The sequence below is a fragment of the Hordeum vulgare genome, chromosome 4H (assembly GCF_904849725.1).
Source record: "Hordeum vulgare subsp. vulgare chromosome 4H, MorexV3_pseudomolecules_assembly, whole genome shotgun sequence".
Classification (NCBI taxonomy): Eukaryota; Viridiplantae; Streptophyta; class Magnoliopsida; order Poales; family Poaceae; genus Hordeum; species Hordeum vulgare.
Window position 1 is genome coordinate 251,136,294 of NC_058521.1, and position 23,090 is coordinate 251,159,383.

General features: G+C 47.4%; 1 pseudogene; it reads left to right on the top strand.

The window, feature by feature from the left end:
* Positions 1-19,563: 19,563 nt before the first annotated feature.
* LOC123450429 lies at positions 19,564-20,566 on the top strand (annotated as a pseudogene).
* Positions 20,567-23,090: the final 2,524 nt, after the last annotated feature.

The window sequence follows — 23,090 nt, forward strand, 5'->3', positions numbered from 1 at the left end:
ATTTTCAGGACGTTCCGAGAACTTTTATTTCTGCACAAAAACAACACCATGGCAATTCTGCTGAAAACAGCGTCAGTCCGGGTTAGTTCCACTCAAATCATGCAAATTAGAGTTCAAAACAAGGGCAAAAGAGTTCGGAAAAGTAGATACGACAGAGATGTATCACACAAGATATATCAAGCTAATCACTTGAATACCCCAATGTTACTACGGGTATTCGTACGTGATACATATATTATGTGCTCTTAAACCTGAATATTCAATCGAACATAACGAGATTCTAAAGTGAAAGATTCAATTCATCACAACAATAGCATGGGACCAACAACATATGATCCACCTATATTAAAAAGCCCCGTGATATATCAAGATTATGATATCTCAAGAACGCGCGCGAGAGAGAGAGAGAAGGAATAAACGCACAGCTACTAGTACAAACCCTCAGCCCCGAGGGTGGACTACTCCCTCCTTGTCATGGCCTACGCCGGGATGATGAAGATGGCCACCGGATATAATTTCCCCTCTCTGACACGGTATTGGAACGACTCTAGATTGGTTTTTTTGTGGCTACAGAGGCCTGTGGCGGCAGAACTTCTCGTCTTGTGTTATTTCTGGAGGTTTCTATATTTATAGGATTTTTGGGTGTTGGAATCATGCTAAGGTGGGTCAGGAGTGGCCCACTAGACACCACACCATGCCTGGGGGGTTGGCACACCCTGGTGTCTAGTGGGCACCAGGGGGTCCCCCTCTAGTGGTACTTTGCTCCAATTTTCTATTTTCCTCCAAAAAATTGTCAAAAAGTTTCTTCCAATTCCAAGAACTTTTATTTCTGCACAAAAACCAACACCGTGGTTGTTTTTCTTAAAACAACATCAGTCGAGGTTAGTTCTAAATAAATCATATAAAGTGCAGCAACACCATATAAAAGTATTGTAAACATAGGTAAACATGGCATGTATACTTCATAAATTATCGACACATTAGAGACGTATTAGCATCACCAATATTAATCCCTACTCTTCCTTGAGTAGGTAAATAATAAAAGAAATAATTTACAAAGTGTGGATGCTAGCGTAGTTCATAAGTTGGATAAATGATTATTTCAATCACTTTTCCTAGCATCATAACATCAACTCTTTCTTATAAAATGTTGGGATCTACCGTAGGTGCATCGTATGCGAATTAAAAACTCCTACACACAGAACATCCAAGAACATGTTATAGAGATGGATCACAGATCGTAACCACTAGACGCGCAGTGCCGTGCAACGAAAGTAGAGTTGGGTCAGCGTGTCCGTGTGGTTCGTCTCCTCCTTGTCCATTCTCCCTCGTGCAACCGGTCCGATCTCCCTCGTGAGGCCGGTCGATGGATCCCGCGTACAGGCTCATCGGAGCAGCGCAAGTGCACCGCCTCTAATGGTATCCGCATGTGCAAGAGGAACAAACCATGCGGCAGACTGCTAGGTCCGATCACACTCTCGGCGGCGGGTGGAGTCAGCTATTTGCAACTCATGCGAAACCCTAATGACGGCGTCGTAGCAATCTCTCCATAGGTGTGCCGCACCTCCACTATATATACGCCTCTGGCATAGCCTCAACTCTCAGGCCTCGCACGGACCCTAAAGCCCACGTCTTCCTTCTCTTAAGCGCGCGACCCTTCAGGTTCTTGTTCACTTGGTCGCGAGTCAGACCACGTCCGACTCGGCTAGTGGGTAGAAGTCTCTAGCAAGACGTGCCAACTCCAAGTGTCTGATGAAGCTGGTTAGGAGAACCTGTACTTCATACTCCTGTTGACTTTACCACACGATATACATTGTCGTTCTCAAGGCGATATGGTCATCCTTGTTGCTGCATGACCTCTTTCTCGTTTTGGTGAATACGACCAGCATTTGGATTATTTTATAATCCTCATCGCATGGCCATGCTTATCCAGGTCGGATCACCCGAGGAGCCCAGAGTATATCTCTCCCGACCGGAGCGGCAAATCCCATCTTGCTCGACCATGTCTCGCAAGATGGGTCTGGACAAGCCTGAAACCTACCTTTGTAACTACCCAGTGACGGAGTAGCATTTGGTTGGCCCAAAGCAAGTCTGTCACCATCCCGAGTACATACGACAACTCAAGTCTTAGGACATAGAACGTATAATGTACTAGAAACTCACAGATGACATATCGCTGCATCTCATAGTTGGGTCTGTCCAACTCAGACCTTATCTTTCCTTGGATTCAACTACGTCTAATCCAACGAGATCTTTTTGAGTCATATTATGTGGCTAGCATCCAATGCTACATGGCCAGTGAGACCGGACCATTCATCTGTCATATGATAGTCTAACTCGTTGCATGTTCGCACAACCCTTTCGACTAGGGACTCTTTAGGATAGTCATCATACAATGCATAGTCTCACAAAGAAGTCATGTACTTGTTAATTACCAATCATTGATAATGTCGAAGGACTATCTTTATTCAAAAACACGTAGAAAATATCATCATACATGATTGCCTCTAGGGCATATCTCCAACAGTCTCCCACTTGCACTAGAGTCAATCAAACAGACATTGAATGCCCATAGCTCTAACATGCCCCTCATGCTTGGGTTGTGGAAGCGGCTTAGTCAACAGATTAGCAATGTTTGCATCCGTACGAATCTTGCATAAATTAGTGTCACCATTCGCTACGAGCTTTCATATCAGGTGATACTTTCAGTCTATGTGCCTGGTCTTGTGGTGTTGTCTCGGCTCCTTGGCCTGTGCGATAGCACGTGAATTATCACAATAAAGGTCCACCGGTTTTAACCAGCCCGAGAACACACCAACATCTTGCAGGAACTTCCGAATCCAAACACCTTCCTTTGCGGCTTCACAAACTGCAATGTATTCGACCTATGTTGTGGAGTCGGTCACCGTATATTGCTTGGAACTTGTCCAACTCACTGCTCCTCCATTCATGACATACACGAATCCTGTTTACGATTGACAATCATCCCTGTCGGTTTGTGAACTAGCATCAACGTAACCCTTTACATTGAGCTCCTCCTCACCTCCAAAAATTAGGAACATCTCTTTAGTCCTTTTCAGGTACTTCAGAATAGCTTTCCCCGCTGCCTAGTGACTCTCACCTGGGTTGGATTGGTATCTTCTTGTTAAGCTTATTGCAAAGGCAACATCATATCGAGTACATAGCATGGCATACATGATGGATCCTATTTCCGAAGCATATGGAACCCTACTCATCCGGTTTAGCTCATCAGAAGTCAAAGGACTCCGAGTCTTGCTTAGCCTTATACCATGTGAGACAGGCAAGAACCCTTTCTTGGCCTTACTCATGTTGAACTTCTTCAACACTTTGTCTATGTACGTGCTCTGGCTCAAGCCGAGCAGCCTCATCGATCTATCTCTATAGATCTTGATGCCTAAAGTGTACACTGCCTCTCCGAGGTCCTTCATTGAAAACTTGCCATTCAATGATTCCTTGACTGAGTTCAACATCGAAACATCATTTCTGATCAGTAGTATGTCATCCCCATACAAGATAAAAAATACTACCAAGCTCCCACTAGACTTCTTGTATAAACAATAGTCCTCTTCGTTCATGATGAAACCGAGGTAAACGATGACTTCATCAAAATGAATATTCCAACTCCGAGTTGCTTGCCTCAATCCATAAATGGATCTCTTGAGCTTGCATATTTTACAAGCGTTAGTTGGATCGACAAAACCTTTGGGTTGTATCATGTATACATCCTCCTTGAAATTTCCATAAAGGAAAGTCGTTTTGACATCCATCGGCCATATCTCATAATCGAAATATGCAGCTATAACTAGTATGATCCTCACCGACTTCAGCATCGCTACCGGCAAGTAAGTCTCGTCGTAGTCAATTCCTTGAACTAGTCCATAACCTTTAGCGACAAGCCGAGCTTTGAGGATCTGAACATTTCCATCCACATCGGTTTTCTTCTTGAAGACCCATTTTCTACCAATGGCTACTATGTCAGGCGGAGGATCAATCAAGTCCCAGACTTGATTATCATCCATGGACTTTAACTCGGATCTCATTGACTCAAGCCCTGCCTCGGAATCTGGGCTCACCATCGCTTCTGTATACGTGGTCGGCTCGTCGCTTTCTAGCAACAACACACCGCGCACTTTGCGCAATCTATTCGACCTCCGTGGCTCTGGTGCCAACTCCACTACGGGTTCCCTGACCGACTCTGGTATGATCTCATCACCAACCGAGTTGTCCCAGAGTGGCTCTCGAATTTCTTTGAGTCGCACCGTTCTCCCACTGGCCTCCCGACTGAGAAACTCTTTCTCTAGCAAAACCCCATTTCGAGCAACAAACATGTTGTTCTCTTCTCGGTTATAGAAGTTGTATCCCAAGGTTTCCCTCGGATATCCCACGAATATGCATTTATCCGACTTGGGTGTAATCTTGTCCAACATGAGTCACTTGACAAATGCTTTACGACCCCAAATGTTTAGAAAAGACAAACTAGGACTCTTCCCAGTCCACATCTCATGTGGTGTCTTGTCTATGGATTTTTATGGTACCGTGTTAAGTGTGAAAGCTGCAGTTTCTAGAGCATATACCCAGAATGACAAGGGTAAATCCGATTTTCTCATCATCGATCGGACCATGTCCAACAAGGTTCGATTTCTCTGTTCTGACACGTCGTTTATTCGTGGTGTGCCCGAAGGTGTGAGCTGAGGTACTATACCTCCGCTTTTTAGATGATCAGCAAACTCATGGCTGTCGGCGTTCTGCGAACCGGGGTACGCAGATCTGCCTTCCTATGGCCCAGGGGCGACCCACTTCACCAAGCAAACTGACGGGCCCAGCATCTCCAGAGACAAGGCCCTCACGATGGGCCAAGCTTCGCAAGGAGGAACATCATCAAGACCCACAGGGGGCCTCCTCAGTACCCCTCCGGAGCGGCGGATATTCCGAGGAGAGGCCCGGCCTCAGGAGTCAAGGATGACGTAGATGAAGGAAATGCGAGCAGCGGACAGCAGGGCAACACAGTTTCCCCTTTAGTGCAAAGGGGGCATGCACTATAGGAATCAGACTCTTTGTCGTCTGGTATAACAGTCGGCAAAGAGGTGTTCCACGGACGGCAATGTCCTTTGCCGTTTGTCTCCTGTCGGCAATATTTCTGCAACAGCTTTCGACGGCACAGTACCTTCTTTGCCGTCTGCCTCCAGGAAGTGGACGACAATGTCTTTGCTGTCAGCCAGATACCCAAGGTCACGGCAAATTACCTTTAGACGGCAGCCGAAGGCAACTACTCTGTTAGGTGACTAATGGAGCACTTTTCCGCCCGCCTTCTTTCGCAGCCTTTGCCGTCCTCCTTACAGGCCCTTTACCGTCTGCATCCTGGACTCTTTGCTGTCTGCCTCGCAAGCCCTTTGCCGTCTGTCGTGTGCCATCCCATGAGGAATATGCATCTGGCTCTCGGAACTGGCCATCAAGGGGCCGACTGCCTTCATCAATAATAGACTTGCCTTTTCCTTCAACAGGCTTGAAAGTCTTCTTGTTGACCCTTAAAGGGGGCATAAAACCTATATGATTGTTGAAATCAGCATGATAGTTGATGCCAGACCTGCATCTGATGAATCTCATGATCCATGGAGCGTAAATCTTCAGGTCAAAAGGGGACATAGCATTTTCCGCCAGAGTCCTCAAGAAGAAATCATGGATTTTGATGGGAATGCCATGGATGATGTTGAAGAGGATATTCTTCATGATGCGTACGACATCTTCTTCATCATCATGACCCTTGATAGGCGCAGAAACACTATAGAGGATTCTGTAAACCGTCCTGGGTTCATACTTCAGCTCATGGACCAGGAAGGTTGTTCTTGGTGGTTGCCCCTTAGCCAAAGGCTTCATGAGGACTTCCATCATTTTGTTTGCCAGCTCACGTTCATCATACAACTTTACTGCCTGCTGTGAGGGAATTGATACTGGAAGTTCCTACAACAGCTCATTGGCAGGAGCCTTGAAGTATGCGTGCTGCGTCATCCAATCCAGCACCCAAGTGTTGATGTCTGTTGGATCTCCAGAGATGTGCAGAGTTGCATAGAATTGAAGAACAATGCGTTGTTCCAATCATAGATATCTAAGCACATGGGGAGCAATCTTGCTTCATAAAGAACGTTGAGGACTGGGGCGAAGCAAGGAATTTATTCAAGCTCAACGTGAGGAATATGCGTGTGCTGGAAAATCTTGTTTCTTCCACACAACACAGATGCATAGTAGTTGAGCTGTGTCCTGGTCCAAAACTTCAGATGCCTGATGCGAGGCTTCTCATATGGATTTTCTTCGATGAAGTACATGCGTTCTCCAAAGAAGGATTCCTTTTGAAACTTTGGCCGCTTGGAGAACGACTGATGCTGCATCGGCTAAAGGTTTTGCTTCTTCACTAGAGGAGAGACAATCATCGCAGTTTCTAGATTGATGACGACAAGCGCATTCTCTGGATTTGGTGCATTTTCCTCAGCATGTTCCTAAGGATGAGGAATTTCATCAGCTTGTGCTTCAGGCTGAGGAGCCTGCTCTGGTTGAGGAATGTCATCAACGGGAGCCTCTGGTTGAGGAATTTGCTCAGGAGGAGGAATTGGTTCATCCTGAGCCTCAGGTTGAGGATTTTGCTCAGGAGGAGGAATTGGGTCATCCTGAGCCTCAGGTTGAGGATTTTTCTCAGGATTTTGAATTTCGTCAGGCTGAGGATTTTTGCTTTGTTTTTCCTCAGCTTGAGGAGCTTGCTTGGTGGAGGAGCCAGATTCATCAGCTGGTGCAGCTGATTCTTGAGCAGTTTGTTCAGGAGGAATGAAGGTCGGAGGACTATCATCAATTCGAATTTCCTCATCAGTGTGTTCCTCAGACTCAGCATTCTTCATTTCCTCATCAACCAAGTGCTCCTTGTCTTCGCTTTCGAAGGGAGTCATCTCATACGATGGAGCAACGTTGAGAGGCATAGGATCCAGAGGTGCATTTTCATCAAGAGATTTGAGGCGCTTGGGCTCTGTTGATTCTTCTGCAGAGGAAGCTTTTCTCTTCTTGGCTTCCTTTTCAGCAGCTCTGGTCTTCTTCACGTCTAATGCAGACGAAGTCATTTTCTTCACCTTTGAAGTTTTTGGTGAAGGCGTTTGCTCAGCTGACGCAGTTTCATCAGCTGGTTCAGAGTCATCAACTGGCTTAGAAGCAGCTGGAGCAGTTTCACCAGCTGTAGCAGAGTCATCAACTGGATTTTCCTTGATAATTTCCTCAATAGCCGGTTCGTCAGCAGGGCTTTCTTGAGGGATTTCCCCAGCATGAGCAGTTTCATCAGCTGGTTCCTCAATCAGAGGCTGAGGTGTTGTTGTTGGAGGGACAACCTTCTTGTTGTAATCATCAACTACGTCTGTGGCAAATTTGATGAAATTGTTTTGGGACTTTGACGATCAGAGAGCTTAGTGTACTTGTCAGTGAAAGTCTTCAATTCAGCCTGTGTGGACACAAGTGCATCAGGCGTCAGGTTGAGGAGATTCTGTGTGAGAAATTTCTCCTTTTTGAGCTTGGCAACCTTAGCTTGTTTGGCTTGCTGCTCTTTCCACTTGGCATCATTGATGAATGTGGCCACCATGTGGCTGATGCCTGGGGGAAGCTTCAAATCATCCATTGGAGTGTTGGGGTCCTCGTACCAGATGTTGATGTAATCCAGTAGGACTTTTGGGTCCATGGACAAAGGAATGTAGCTGCCTGAAGCTTGTGCTACCCTCTCCTGCTTGTTTCTAATGATGGCTTGCAGAGTCTCATCATCATATTCATCACTACCTTCTAATGCAGAAGGGACTTTGATGATTTTGCTAGGGCTTGGTCTGGTTCCTCTCCCATCAGTCACCTTAGTCTTCAGGGGAGTCGGTGAAGACTTTGTTTTGGAGCTTGTTGCAGACGGAACAGAGGAGCTGGAAGCAGTTGGTAGTTGCTTCACATTCTGCTTCTGTTAAGGCTTTGAAGCCTTTGGTGGTGCTGAGGGTTTTGGTGCGGATGCTGGTGCAGCTTTCTGAGGCATTTTCTCTTGAGGCTTTGAAGCTTTTGGTTTTGGTGGCACAGACTTCATTTGAGGAATGGCCGTACTAGAAGTTTCAGCTTTAGAGGAGGTGGCGGCAGTTGCAGTAGCAGCAGATTCTTCATTGAATTTCCTCACGACGGCTTCTGCTTGTTTCTGAAGCTTTGACAAATGTTTTGACTTTTCTTCAGGATTGTCATCAATTGTCTTGAGGCTTGAGGGGTGTGCATCCTGATAATCCTCAAGAGGAGGCCCTTTGCCAGGAGGCTTCAGAGCGAATTTCTTCGCATAGTTGGGAGTGACGAATCTGTATTCTTTCCACTCCTTAGCCCATCGGCGTTCTATCTTTTGAAGCCTTAGCTTCCTCTTGGGCATAGTCTCTTGCTCATCAGGAGTGTAGTATTCCAAGTATATATCCTCACGGATATCTATGGCAGTGTTCTGCTCGAGCTTCTTGCCACACTTTTGCTTCCTTTCATCTTCCATTTTCTTCAGCTGAGGCTTTTGCTGAGGAAATTGAACTCTTGAGGACTCTGATGAAACTTGCAGATTTTCTTCAAGAACGCTGCAAATGAGTTAAGTTGATGAGAACCTAGAGATTCATCAGCTGACATGTTTGTACCTGTGAACAAAGTATAGTTGCGAGGAATTTGGAGAGGTCATATGCGTTCTCAGATTTGATGAAATAAAAAAAATTAAAGGTTGAAGAATTTGACCAGTGGATGAGGAATTCGTCTAAGCACACTGTTCTTGGGTTCTAGAGTTGTACAAATTCGAAAATTTGCACGACTGAGGAATCTCGTGAAAATTTTAGATGCTTAGTGAAGTTCATCAATAGTTGAGGAATAAGCAGTGTTTGAGGAAAAGAAACTCATGGATACTTGAGGAAAAACAGATTTCACATCTCTCAGGTAAAATAGTAGATCAAAAGAGCTCTAAAAATAGGGTTTTTATTTACCCTAGATAGCGCGCACGAAGGACAGAGAAGGAAGTACCAGTAGATGCTCTTCGGTGCGAGTCCACTGCGCCCTAAATCGGCAACAGAGGACAGCTATGGCGGCGGCGGACGAAGATGGTCTGGTTCCGGCGTGGTTTCGGCGATGGAGAGCTCGAGGCAGTCAAGCTTTTCCTCGCTGGTGTCGAGACTTCTAGCGGTGGTGCTAGGGCTTTTGACCTTTGCTGTAGCAGGAGGGCGATGGGACGAAGAAGATTTTACGGAAGGGAGATGGTGACATATTTATAGCCAGGTGGTGACTGTTGGCGTGAAAGTATCGGACCAAATAGCGCCTGTCTCTACGTCTCCGCAAGACACGTGTAGCCCACGACCGAAGCGGTGGAGATCGTGGAGTTCGTGGTTATCCGAACGGGGAAAGTGGGGTTCAGTTACTGTGTAACAACAAAAAATTTATTTTTGAAGATCTGAGGATTTTGTTACAAAATCATCAGCTGACAAGGACGCAGTGAGGATTTTGAACAAAGTTTCAAGTAGAACGCATATGAAGAATTGAATAGACTGGGTGAGAGTAGCATAGAGGGAAATTAGGGTCCGATCACATTCACTTAGATGAAATATCAAATTGAAGAAATAGCTATAAGTGAATGCTGTTGAGGACTTTGAAATCAGAGTCTATCTAGGTAAAAGAAAATCATCAAGTGTTTTTTAAGAGTTTGAATAACTTGAGGATTTTGTGACAAAGCGTCATGATGATGAATTTTAGTCTTGAAGAAAAACAAGTTTGAGGAACAACTATTTTGAAGAAAATCAACTTTTGAAGAAATTCAGCTTTGAAGAAATTGAACTTGAGGAATTTCAAGTTGGGTGGTGGCGTGACCCACTATATAAGAATGTTGATTTCAGACGCCGTGTACAATTGTCGTAGGGCCCGGAGAATCAATTTCTTCGTTGATTTCCTCACACTAAGAGTGATATTCTTCATTGGTTGAAGAAAATCGATTCATCGTGTATTGCAGATCTAAGTCATCAATTTTGCATAAGTGTTAAGATGTGTGCATGTTTTCACAAAACATTTGAAGATTCTAAGATATTTAGCTCACACGTCAACTTGCAAAACCTTTTTTCATCCAAGGGCTTAGTGAAGATATCTGCCAGTTGATCGTCAGTCTTCACATGGTCGATGAGGATATTAACCTTGAGGACATGGTCCCGAAGAAAATGATGACGAATCTGGATGTGCTTGGTCTTCGAGTGCTGTACTGGGTTGTATGCAATCTTGATTGCACTCTCATTGTCGCAGTAGAGAGGCACATTCTTCATGTTGATGTCGTAGTCCTTGAGGGTTTGCTTCATCCATAGCAATTGAGGACAGCATGAACCAGCAACAATGTACTCAGCTTCGACAGTGGATAGTGAAACACAGTTCTGCTTCTTTGAGGACCAGCAGACTAGTGATCTCCCGAGGAAATGACATGTGCCAGAGGTTGACCTGCGATCCACACGGTCACCAGCATAGTCAGAATCAGAATATCCCACAAGATGAAGATTTGAGCCTTTGGGGTACCATAATCCTAGTGTTGGTGTGTGAGCTAAGTACCGAAGAATATGCTTCACACCCTTATGGTGTGATTCCTTTCGTCTTGCTTGAAAACGTGCACACATGCAAACACTAAGCATTATATCTGGCCTAGATGCACATAAATACAGTAAAGAGCCAATCATGGAGCGATATACCTGCTGATCGAATTCTTTACCATTTTCGTCACTGCAGAGATGGCCGTTGGTAGGCATTGGAGTCTTGGCACCTTTGCATTCATGCATGTCGAATTTCCTTAGAACATCCTTGAGGTATTTCTCCTGTGATATGAAGATTCCATTGTTTTGTTGACGAATTTGAAGACCTAAGAAGAATTTCAGCTCCCCCATCATAGACATCTGATATTCTTCACTCACCATATAAGCGAATTCATCATTGTAACATTTGTCAGTACAACTAAATATGATATCATCGACATATATGTAGCACACAAATAGTTCATTATCATAGGATTTAGTGAAAAGAGTTGGATCGAGTGAACCAGGTTTGAAGCCTTTCTTCATGAGGAATTCTTTCAATGTATCATACCATGCCCATGGGGCTTGCTTGAGACCATAGAGCGCCTTTTTGAGTCTGAAGACTTCGTCTGGGTTCTTTGGATCCTCAAAACCTGGGGGCTGAGAAACATATACTTCTTCCTCAAGCTTACCATTAAGGAATGCACTTTTCACATCCATTTGATATAAGATGATGTTACGATGATTAGCATAAGAAAGTACTATTTGAATAGCTTCAAGTCTAGCAAGAGGTGCAAAAGTTTCATCGAAATCTATTCCTTCAACCTGTGTGTAGCCTTGGGCTACAAGTCGTGCCTTATTCCTCACCACTTGACCATCCTCATCTTGCTTGTTTCGGAAAATCCACTTGGTTCCGATGATATTGTGCTTGTGAAGATATGGTCGTTTGATAAGCTCCCATACGTCATTCAACTTGAATTGAAGAAGTTCGTCTTGCATGGCTTGGATCCACTCCGGTTCCATGAAAGCCTCAACAACTTTTGAAGGTTCTGTGATAGACACAAAGGAGAAATGCCCACAAAAGTTAACTAAGTGTGAAGCTTTTGAGCGAGTGAGCTTTATTGCTTCCTCAGGAGACATCTTATCTGGATCAGGAGGCAATTGCTCTATTTGCGAGCCATTAGTTTCATCGAACCGCACATCTACAGTCTCAACAACCTTGTTGTAATATTTGTTGAAGACTCTGTAGGTGTGCGCGTCCTTTCCATAACTGAGCATAAAACCCTCATGTTTTTGAACTCTGTTCCATTATCACTCCTGATGTGATTGATCTTGACACCGAAGTTCATCGAGGCCCTTGAGGAAAATCGTTTGAAGACTTCCTGCACTTCAGTTTTATATAAAATGATATGCACCCATGTGTATCTAGAATAATCATCAACTATGACAAAGCCATATAAAGATGTTGCATTTGTTAGTGTGGCATAATGAGTAGGTCCAAATAGATCCATGTGAAGCAATTCAAATGGACGAGTAGTGGTCATGATATTCTTCGAGGGGTGCTTGGATCTGGTCATTTTCCCAGATTCACAAGCACCGGAGAGGTGGTCCTTCAGGAATTTGACTGATTCGATCCCGATGACATGTTTTTTCTTCGCGAGAGTGTGCAAATTCCTCATGCCTGCATGACCGAGTCTTCGATGCGACGGCCACCCTTCTGAGGTTTTTGCTAGTAAGCAAGTAGCTGGTTGAGGACCTGTAGAGAAATCAACAATGTACAAATCCCCTCTTCTAACACCTTCGAAGACTTTGGATCTGTCAGATTCCATGATGACAAGACATCTATATCTTCCAAAGATAACAATCATATCATGATCACAAAGCATTGAGACTGACATGAGGTTAAATCCAAGGGATTCAACAAGCATCACTTTGTCCATGTGCCTATCCTTGGAAATATCAACTTTGCCAAGTCCTGATACCTTGCTTTTACCTTTGTCAGCATATGTGATTTGCTTCACGGGTGATGGAGTTAGTGGCATATTCATCAGCAAGCTTTTGTCACCAGTCATGTGATGTGTGCAGCCACTATCAAGAACCCACTCAGTTCTCTTGGGTTTGTCATCCTGCAGATGAATTAGTACATCTTACCATCTCATATGCTTCAGCTTTGAAGAATATGATATCAGTTTCATCAGATAGGAATTTCATCATAAACAAAATTATAAGGGCGTGTGAAATATTTCTATTTCATCAATATTAGCTTGCGTCCTATCAAGCGTTTTCCTTAGGTCTCCAGCAAATTCTTCACATGATGATTTTCATCTGGAGACCTGACCTGCAGAAGTGATTAGTTCAATTTCTTCTCCACCCACATCTGAAGGGGTGGTAAAGCATTCATCATCCTGCGAGCACCATATGAGAAAGGGGGCATTGAAGCTAATGCACTTCTTTTAACAGTAGGGGGGTTAGAGTACTCAAATGAATATGCAGACAATTTATTTGAGGGTTTATGAACATAATGATTTGAAGAATAGCGCTCATATTCATATTCCTTGTAATTTCCGTGCATGTTTGAAGCATTAGCACGGGTACGAGCATAGTTTTGACTAGTTGAGGATTTTGATCCTCTTGAAGACTTTGGTCCTCCTCAGGAATTTGATCTGGGGTTCAAATTCTTCATAGGTGGTGTCATGAGGACATTCACCTGAAGATTTTCAAGGCAACTTTTGGGAACCCAGATTTTCCTCAGGGGAGGCCCGTTCCTGCAGTTAGTTCCAACATATCGAGCAAATACTTCACCAGATTGATTTTTGAACAGTTTATAGTTGGAGTCAAATGACTCATCTGAGGAGTAGGATGATTCACATGAAAAGCCTGTTAGATTGGATGGATCAAAAGGAGGCCCAGTAGCAGCAACCCATGAGGTTTTGGGATACTGCTTAGGTTACCAATAAGATCCATCAGCATTCAATTTCCTCTCAAAGGCAATTCCTTCTTTCCTCGGGTTCCTATTCAAGATCTGCTTTTTGAGCACATCACAAAGGGTTTGGTGTCCTTTGATACTTTTGTATATGCCTGTCACATACAATTCCTTAAACCCTGCATTTTCATCAGTGACATTTGTGTTTTCCTCAAGTGAGGAATTTGACACTACAGGAGCAGTTGAAGAATTTGTAGCAATGGAAGTATTTGATGATTCTGGTGAAGACTTAGCAGTTTCACGTTCGATGCATTTAAGACATGGAGGAATGAATTCATCTTGAACAGCACTGATCTATTGAGCTAGTAATGAATCATTTTCCATACGAAGATCATCATGAGAAATCCTCAGCTTCTCAAGATCAAGCTTCCTTTGAAGAAATTCATAAGAGAGTTTCTCATGATCAGTGAGGAGTGTAACATGACGATCTTGAAGATTATCAACTCTGGACTGAAGACTTTTCATATCTTAAGTGAGGATTTGAGTAAGATTAATTTCATCATTCAACAGATCATCACCTCTATCTAGCAGTTTCTGAAGCTTTTCCAGGGCAGTTTGTTGTTTAGTGGCAAGGATAGCAAGTTTACTGTAATGGGTTCTTTATAATCATCAGGTTTACAGTCACTTGAATCAGAGGAGGAAGCATCATTCGGTACCTTTGAACCGTTTGCCATGAAGCAATAGGTTGGAGCGAAGTCATGAGCATAGTCATCAGTGTGGATGGTGTTATCATTATATTCAAGGTTGAAGGTTGACTTGCCGACGAATGTGGTTGCAAGTGCAAGGCTAGCCTGTCCAGATTCTGAGTCTTCATCAGAACCCTCCTCTTCATCACATTCCTTGGATTCTGCCTCAGAATCCATTTCCTTGCCAATAAGTGCCCGAGCCTTTCTGAAACTAGTCTTCTTATGCGATGAGGACTTTGATGATGATGATTTTGAAGACTTCTTCTTTTTCTTCGAGTCATCAGAACTTTCATCCTTGTATTTCGTCTTCTTTGATTCCTTTCCCCAACGACAGCAATGTAGTGACCTGATTTCTTGCATTTGCGGCAGATTCTTTTCTTGTAGTCCTCACATGAAGATTCTAATTTCCTCGTATCTCTTCTTGAAGATTTACCAAACTGGCCACGTCGTGTAACCCTCTGGAATTTCCTCACGAGCATTGCAAGCTCCTGTCCAAAATCTTCAGGATCACCAATGCTACCATCCGAGTCTTCTTCTTCAGATGAGGAAATTGCTTTGGCCTTCAGGGCACGTGGTCTAGAATAGCTTGGTCCATATAGATCTCTCTTTTCTTCTTGTTGGAATTCATGAGTATTGAGTCTTTCGAGTATATCAGCTGTATCAAGCATCTCGTAGTCTGGTCTTTCTTGAATCATCAGAACTAAAGTATCAAATGAAGAATCCAAAGATCTTAGCAGTTTCTTCACAACTTCGTGATTAGTAATGTCTCGACCTCCCAGTGCTTGCAGTTCATTTGATATGTCAATGAGGCGATCAAAGGTATCTTGGCAGTTTTCATTATCAACCCTCTTGAGGCGATTGAAGAGATTGCGAAGAACATCAACACGAGAATCACGTTGGGTTGATACTCGTTCATTAACTTTGGACAACCTTTCCCAGGTAAGTTTTGCTGAGCCCAAGGCAGTCACTCTGCCATACTGACCTTTGCTCAGATGGCCACAGATGATATTCTTCGCTTGAGAGTCAAGTTGCTTGAATATCTTCACATCAGCAGCAGAGACAGTAGGAGTGATGATAGGGACGCCATGTTCCACAATATACCAAAGATCGTTGTCAATAGCTTGTAGATGCATCTGCATCTTGGTCTTCCACAAGGGAAAGTCCTTTCCTTCGAAAGTAGGACATGCTGCAGTAACCTTGATCATGCGTGCAGTCGACATAACTAAAACTCCAGGTGGTTAAACGAAAATCACATAGAACAAGGGAGTACCTCGCTCTGATACCAACTGAAAGTGCGTTATATCGACTAGAGGGGGGTGAATAGGAGATTTTTAGAATTTCATCACTGAGGAAATTCCTTTTGAGGAAATTCCTCACTGATGACTAACTTGCAGCGGAAACAACAAAGGATCAGGAGTGCAAAGTATCACTACAACAGTTTTTCAGGATGAGGAATATGAAAAACAGTTTGCACAGTATGCTGGCATGGAGAAAACAGATGAGTATTAACTCGCGTGAAGAATTTGGGGTTGAGGAATTTCAGAGAAAGTATTCAGCAAATTATTCAATCAGTGACAGTGAAAATCATTAACAAACCATCTGAGGAATATAAAGAGTTGAAGAAATAGAAAACGTTTCACAGTGAAGAGAGTGGTTGATGACCCAGTTCCAACTGATGTGACAGTTATACATCTGGTTTGGAGCGGCTTGGTATTGAAACCAAAGGACACACAGTCCCGGGACACACAGTCCCGGGACACACAGTCCCTACCGTATTCTCCTTGGGCTAAGAACACACAGTCCTCGCCCAACACTCGTGGTAAGTCTTCAGGGCAGACGTCCAAACCCTCACAAACTTGATCACCTGGCGATCCACAATTGACTGCTGGATTTCTCTAGACCATGACGCCTAACCGTCTGGAGGATGCACAGTCCTCAAAGGTAAAAGGCTTCAGTCTCACACATGAACAACTTCTTCAGTGATGCTCAATCACTTGGTTGTCGTTTGTGGTTTGGTGTTTGGGGTATTTCCTCACTGATGAATTACTCACGAAGACTCTGAGGAATTTGGGTTGCTCTTATGACAAGTGTCAGTTTCTAACGGAGCAACCAACCAGATAATGGTTGTGGGGGCGGCTATTTATAGCCTGGGAGTATCCCGACATGATTTGACATTAATGCCCTTAACTAATATGACCGTTGGTGTGGATAAGATCAATGATGTGGCACGACATGCGGTAACGGTCGGGACCCTCAACTGTGAGAGTCCTCATGTCTCTCATATTTCTAATTTGAGGCTTTTGGTAGGACTAGCAAAAGGGCCCGTGCGTTGCAACGGGAGAAAAAAATACCTCACACTTTTAATCTTTTTATATTCATTTTGATTTATTAAAATAATAAGCTAACTAACTAATGTAGTCAGTCCTATCCTATTTTGTTGAGAAATAAACCCGTCCATTGTTAATTTCACCATGATGAGAAATTGAGCGGGACAAGCAAAGCAAAACAAAGAGGCTACGTGAATTGATCAATGGACTTTTATCTTATTTCACTCATGGGGTAGAGAATGTGGGATCAGATGACAAACTGAAGGTGGTGTTCCATTCTCTGTCTCTACAACAATACAATCTTACATTCAATACATTCATTCATCAGTAAACAAATCCCCACAAAACAAAATTTCTTGCCGGTGCTTGGCACACGGTTGGAGGCATAGGGAGGGGATCTCACCAGATGATGAGTTCCTGCCGGAGGAGGGGATACGATGAGGGGATCAAGGGTTAGGCGCCTCTATCTGGCCATAAGGAGTCGTCGTTGCCGCGCCATAACCTCGGAGTTCCCCGTGTGAGCCATGGAGGCCCGCCTCCACCTGCAAGTACTTCGCTCCGCCGCGCCTTATCCGCGCGCCGCCGCCGTTCTGCATTGAGCAGATGCATCATCCCTAGTCACTGTAGCTGTCATGTTGATTTGATCCAGAAGCTGTGCTCGAGCACCAAAACGGGGACAACAAGCAGGCAGAGGTACGGCCGCGGAGGCGGGTGGGTTGAGATCGACAACAGTGGTGGTTGAGGTCAGCCGCAGCGGCGAGTGGTGTGGCAGCGTCCTGGGTGGACCAGGGTCGACGCGTCGATGATGCGTACGGGTATAATTTTTGCAGCGAATCGATTTTTCCTTTTGCGTTGCAGATAAATGATGGAGCGCGGGTTGAATAACAAAAATTACAGGGGCTTTTTTATAAAAATGCCGCGATCGGTTTTCCGACGGAAGCAATAGCCGCTTTATTATTAGGTATAGATTAGGCTTGGGTTGAGCATCACGAGGAAATTCATTCCAATGTGTTACTTTGACCCCGTTTAACAGTACGGTGTTCCTATTACTCAACTGTGAAGAAAATAAAACAGAAAGAATAAATCTTCATGCTTCAAAGTCTTCAGATTGATTTTCTTCGGGACGCACGGACTCCTCATTTCCAATATATTCATGAGGAATATCAATTTCATTGCAATTTCTTCGCGATTCAATTCTTCAGCTTCAGACCAATTTCTTCAGCCGAAGATATACATTTTTAGGGGTCGATATTCATCGAATATTTCAAAATCCTTAGCGACTTATAGATCCTGTGTACACTCATGAACACATTAGATACTTACCCTATAAGTCTTCAAACCAACAAAATCACTAAGGGGCACTAGATGAACTTACACTTCTCCTTATTTTTTTCTTCTCTTCTTCTTCTTCTTCTTCTCCTCCTCTTCCTCCTCGTCCACTTCTCCTCTTCTCCTCCTCCTCCTCTTCTTCTTCTTCTTCTTCCTCCTCTTCTTTCTGTTGAGCTAACTAACTAACTAACCTAACTAATTTAACAAGCTAACTAACTAACCTAAACCTACTAAACTAAAAATCTAACCTAACTAATTTAACATAAATAAAAATAAGGAAAAACTAACCTAACCATACAAATTGCGTGGGGGGGGGCTCCCCGGCGGGGGGCGGCGGGGGCGTCGTGGGCGCGTCGGGGCGCCGGGGCGTTGGGGGCTGTCGGGCGCCAGGGCGGCGACGCCGGAGGCGGTAGGGCGGCGGCGCCGGGGCTGTGGGGCACCGAAGCGGCGTCGGGGGCGGTGGGGCGGCGGCACGACAGGGCCGGTGAGGCGGCAACGGTGGCGGCGACGGTGGGCCTCGGGGAGAGGAGTGGAAGAGAGGGGCCGATGGAGCGTGTGTGAGTGAGTGAGAGAGACGGGCCGGGGTGGGGGCAAAGAGCCGTTACAGACATTAGCTCTTTGCCGTCTGCTGGCGGCTCTTTGCCGTCCGCGGATGACGGCAAAGAAGAGATCCCAGTCCGACCTAACGTCCCCGAAGTCAGGTGGGCCCCACCTGTAGCTTTGCCGTGTGTTGTGCGGCTCGTTGTCGTCTGCGGCTAACGGCAAAGAAGTGATTCCTGTTTGACTTGCCGTCCCCGTAGTTAGGTGGACCCCACCTATAGCTTTGCCGTCTGTTGTGCGACTCTTCGCCGTCTGCGGCTGACGACAAAGAAGTGATTCATGGCAAAGAAGTTCTATGCCATCCGCCAGTGCTTTGCCGTCCACTTTGTGGAAGCTAATGGCAAAGACACTCTTTGCCATCAGCCAGCAGGCGATAAAGATGTGGCAGACGGCAAATAACTGAATTCCAGTAGTGATGGACGTACCTGGGGTCCGATGCCATCTCCCAAAGGTTTCCATTCTGGTGCAACAAGGCCGTCGCCGCCCGTCATTAGGGCAGACGTCACCCCTGGGCCCGTCCCTGCGGCGTCGGTAGCTACTTTCTAGGCGAATACCACCTTTTGGCAGGGGAGCATGTTCCCTTGTCCCCCTTCAAAATTGGCCATTGTGGGATCCCTTCCCGCGAAAACGATACGGGAAGAGGACCCGGACCGCCGCTATATATAGAGGATAGGATATTTCATAGAGGGGGACAAATTCATTCACCCACGAGCACCACGCAAAGTCACCCAGCATCCGGAGGCTCCAAAACACTTTACTAGTTCTTCCACCCTCTTCCAAGAGAGGCAATCCACCAAAGCAGGAGTAGGGTATTACGCTTCATAGCGGCATGAACCTGGGTAAACTACTGTGTTCTGTGCCTTCCTCACCATCGAGTGAGTCCCTTTCCATTCTCAGCGAGTAGCGAGCTAGGTGAGGCGAGCCAGTGAGAGATCTTCGTACATGCCAGTGAGTTTGAATCTTTAGGGTTTTGCGAAGCCCGAAATTCGACATTTGGCGCACCAGGTAGGGGGCGTGTCAAGGTCTCTCCCTGGGCCTGGCCAGCTGAAGCTGATCAAACTCATGCTAGGGAGATGTCGAATCCATGCGGAGAGGCGAGCCTCTCGCCTGGAGCGGACGGCACAAACGGGCCGACGCGCCCCACAACGCTCTGCTACACCGCCGACCGGCATTCGCACTGGACGAGCTTCCGACGAGCACCGAGGGCTGCCGCCTTCACCAACCGCCGGGCATGCCCCGTTGCTCCGAGCCTTCCATGCGTCCAAACTGTTCCTCCCCCTCCGAACCTGCCAGCACCTAAGGCACAGACATGTCGCGCTCCTGGTGGCGCATGAGCTCAGGCGCTAGCAAGCCACCCTCCGCCGCCGCACCAGCAGACGCAGGCGCCCTCTTGGGCGCAACTCCACCAACGAGACACAAACACGCCCCCGTAGGAGCCGCGCTCGTCAGCCCGCATCGCTAGGGGCTACAACCGGAGAACCACGCGGGTGCATCCCAAACTACCACTCAGGCCCACCCTTACTGGGGATTCGACGGGAGCTACTGGAGGCACGAGATCCGGTCACGCTGGGGAGGCGTCACCCAGCACACACCAGCGCGCTTCATAGAGTGGAGAGGGAGTACCGGAGGCCCGACGACATCAACCCTTGGAGGCGTTCTCGGTTCAACGATGACCACGCGAGCACACGTCTCGGCTATGAAGGAGGCAACGCAGGCCATCACCGCGACAAGGGAAGCGCACGCGACCCCGCGGGCAGCCCCCGCGCATACAGATATGATCGGCACCGTGGGGGAGGCATGTGGGAGTGGCTTCGCCAGGACATCCAGCACGGGTATCCTCGCGGGGCACACCTGCTAGCCGGGAGCTGCTTCGGGCAAACGTCTATGTCTGGGGACCGGGCTCCTCTCGCCTCGGGCTGGGTGGAAGCACCCTTGTATCTAGGCCGAGAGGCCCCAGCTGGGGGACTGAGGGTGGAACACACGCCCATGTTCCCGAGCCAGATGATCCCCACCTGGAGGTCGGGGTTGTATACCCGCCCGTGCCTCTCGGGCGCACGACGCCCACCTGGGGACTAGGGGTGGAACACATGCCCATGTCTCCAGTGCGAGCTTCGTTGCCCTCAGGGTTCGGGTACCCGCCGTTGCGCTCAGGGTGGGCCAACCCGGCCTGGGGGCATGGCCCAGGGTACCAACGAAGGAACATGGGGGGGGCAGCGATGCGCATTGGGGCAACGCCCCCGGAACTCAGGACCTACCATCTCGGAGAGCTCCCCAGACAGCGAGCGATGGGGGCTCCCCCCCACGCTCGGGGCTCACTCAGGATAGGCCACGCTACGCCGCTGCGAGCCCAGGAACCACGAGCGGGGCACACACCTGTGAGGCATGGGGCTCCCGAAGTGTCCCCAGGACCTGCATCAACCTGTAGCACCTCTGCGTTCTCCTTCAATCCTTCCGGAACCTACTTCATCCCGTCACTCTCTCGCATAATAACAAGCCGAGGCTGTATATTTCATGGCCCCGTGAGGATGCGGAAGGGTTCCACCCCACGCCTAGTGGAATACCTATGCTCCGTGTAGGGTATAGATGGAGGCAATCAATGCAGTCCACCAATGACCCCCGAAGCTCAGGACCCAATGTCTCAGGGGTAGGGACACTTGCGAGGCAAAAGCATCCTCGCAACCTCCCAGATACACCCCCACCGTGACACTCACGTAATAATGAGCCGAGGCTGTATACGCCCAGGCCCGCCCGAGGACGCGGAAGGGGTCCACCCCATGCCTAGTGGAAGCCCTATGCTCAGCGCTGGGGGGAGACGGAGGCGGTGAATAGCTTAGGAGCCGGACGTGGATGTTTTCTTGTTCTTCTCTCGCGTTTCAAGTTCGGCCCTTAGTGGCCTCCCCTTTTGTATTTTGAGTTGTCAAAGGCTCGAAGATCTCTTTGTTTCATGTTTTGAAAAGGAAAGAAGGGCGGGGATTTCTTCTCTACGTTTCTCTCGAGTCCTCTTTCTCCTTTTGTTTTGATAGGTGTTTTGTGGAAACCACAGGAGACCGCCGGGTCTCTCGAGGCAACCACAAAGGGGTCGGAATGAGGAATCGCTCGAGCGCCAAAGGGGGCTCCTGGGGCGCTCCTTAAGAGCCTTACCGGTCATAAGGCCACTTGCCCTCCTTGATGCCGCACTCATCAGGGGGTGCGGGGCCCCGCCCCTTAGATGTGTCCTTCATGGTCATACCTCATGGCGGTGGGGAAATGTGCGGGACTGGGACCTGTCGACGTAAAGCGGTTTGAGTGTCAAGGGGGGCTCTGAGAAACATGCCTCATGAGCCTTACCGGTCGTAAGGCCACTCGACCACCCAGGTGCCGCCATGCTGGTACCCAGGGCATCGGGCCTTTGCCTCGTGAGGAACAACCGTGGTAATGGGTTGGGCCTCACGGCGGTAGGGAAATGCGCGGGACCGGGGCCTGCAGACACAGAGTGCCGAAAGGGTCCTCAAACAGCCCCGCAAGTAGGAAGGAAGCGTAACGAACAAAGCCATGCTCGCAGGTTAGACCATCAGCTTCACGACAACGCAGGGCAGGCAGCGGCCTTGGCCGGGAGGAAAACATCGCACACACCTCGTCCCCAAAGGACGTGTTGAAAGGTACCCCAGTTACATCCAAGTTACTATCAAGCCTAGTACATAAGCATATCGGGAGGACAAAGCCACGGATTAGGAGGACACATCATCGCCAGAGATCGCGCTGTCACCTTCAGGAGTGAGCCGTGTCACCAGGTCTTCCACATGGACCTCGACCCATTCGGCGAGGGTGGTGCGGATCGTCTCTTGCCCGGGACCCAGCACGGCGACGAAGTCAAAGTCTAAGTTGAGGCAAAGGAGGTGCCTGAAGACGTCTGAGGTTCCTTGGCCCAATATGTCATGACTCTTCTCCTCTGCAAGCGCGTGGGCCTTCTCGACACCCACTTCAAGACGCTCCACGATGCGGAGGAAGAAGCCCAGGTACCCACCGTCATCGGGGACCAGGATGCCGAAAACACTCTCGCCGCAGATGTTGCTCAGGGCCCGGGAGGCTCTCCGCTCGAGGGATCGGAACATCCGGGAACACTCAAGTTGGAGGCTGCGAGCGTGGATCGCCTCTCCACAGGCTTCGACAACCAGGGAAGCCACACCTTTCACCTGTTCGTAACGTTTACCATTGGTAGTAGCCTGGGCGTCCAGCGCGGCCCATCGACGTTTCACCTCCTTATCCAACCTTTCCTGGAGGATGTTGACCTCATTTTTCAGGTGGCCACGACGCTCGAGGAAGCGGTACTCATGGAGCCTCAGCTTTGCACGAAAGTCAAGGAGAAGGGAACGCTCGGCCTCCACCACCCCATTCTCTATCCTGTCCTGAAGCTCCGCCTCACGAGAGGCAAGGGATTCCTCGACAAGCGACACCTCGCGCTCCCTCATTTCCAGACGCTCCTGCTCCAGGCTCTGCTCCACCTCTGCAAGCGCCAATGAGTCGGCGGGTGCTCGAGGGCCCACGCCAATAGGAAAGGACTCGGCAGGAGGACCCCCCAAGGTGGCCCTTAGCCGAGCCCGCCCTTCAAGATCGGCGTTAA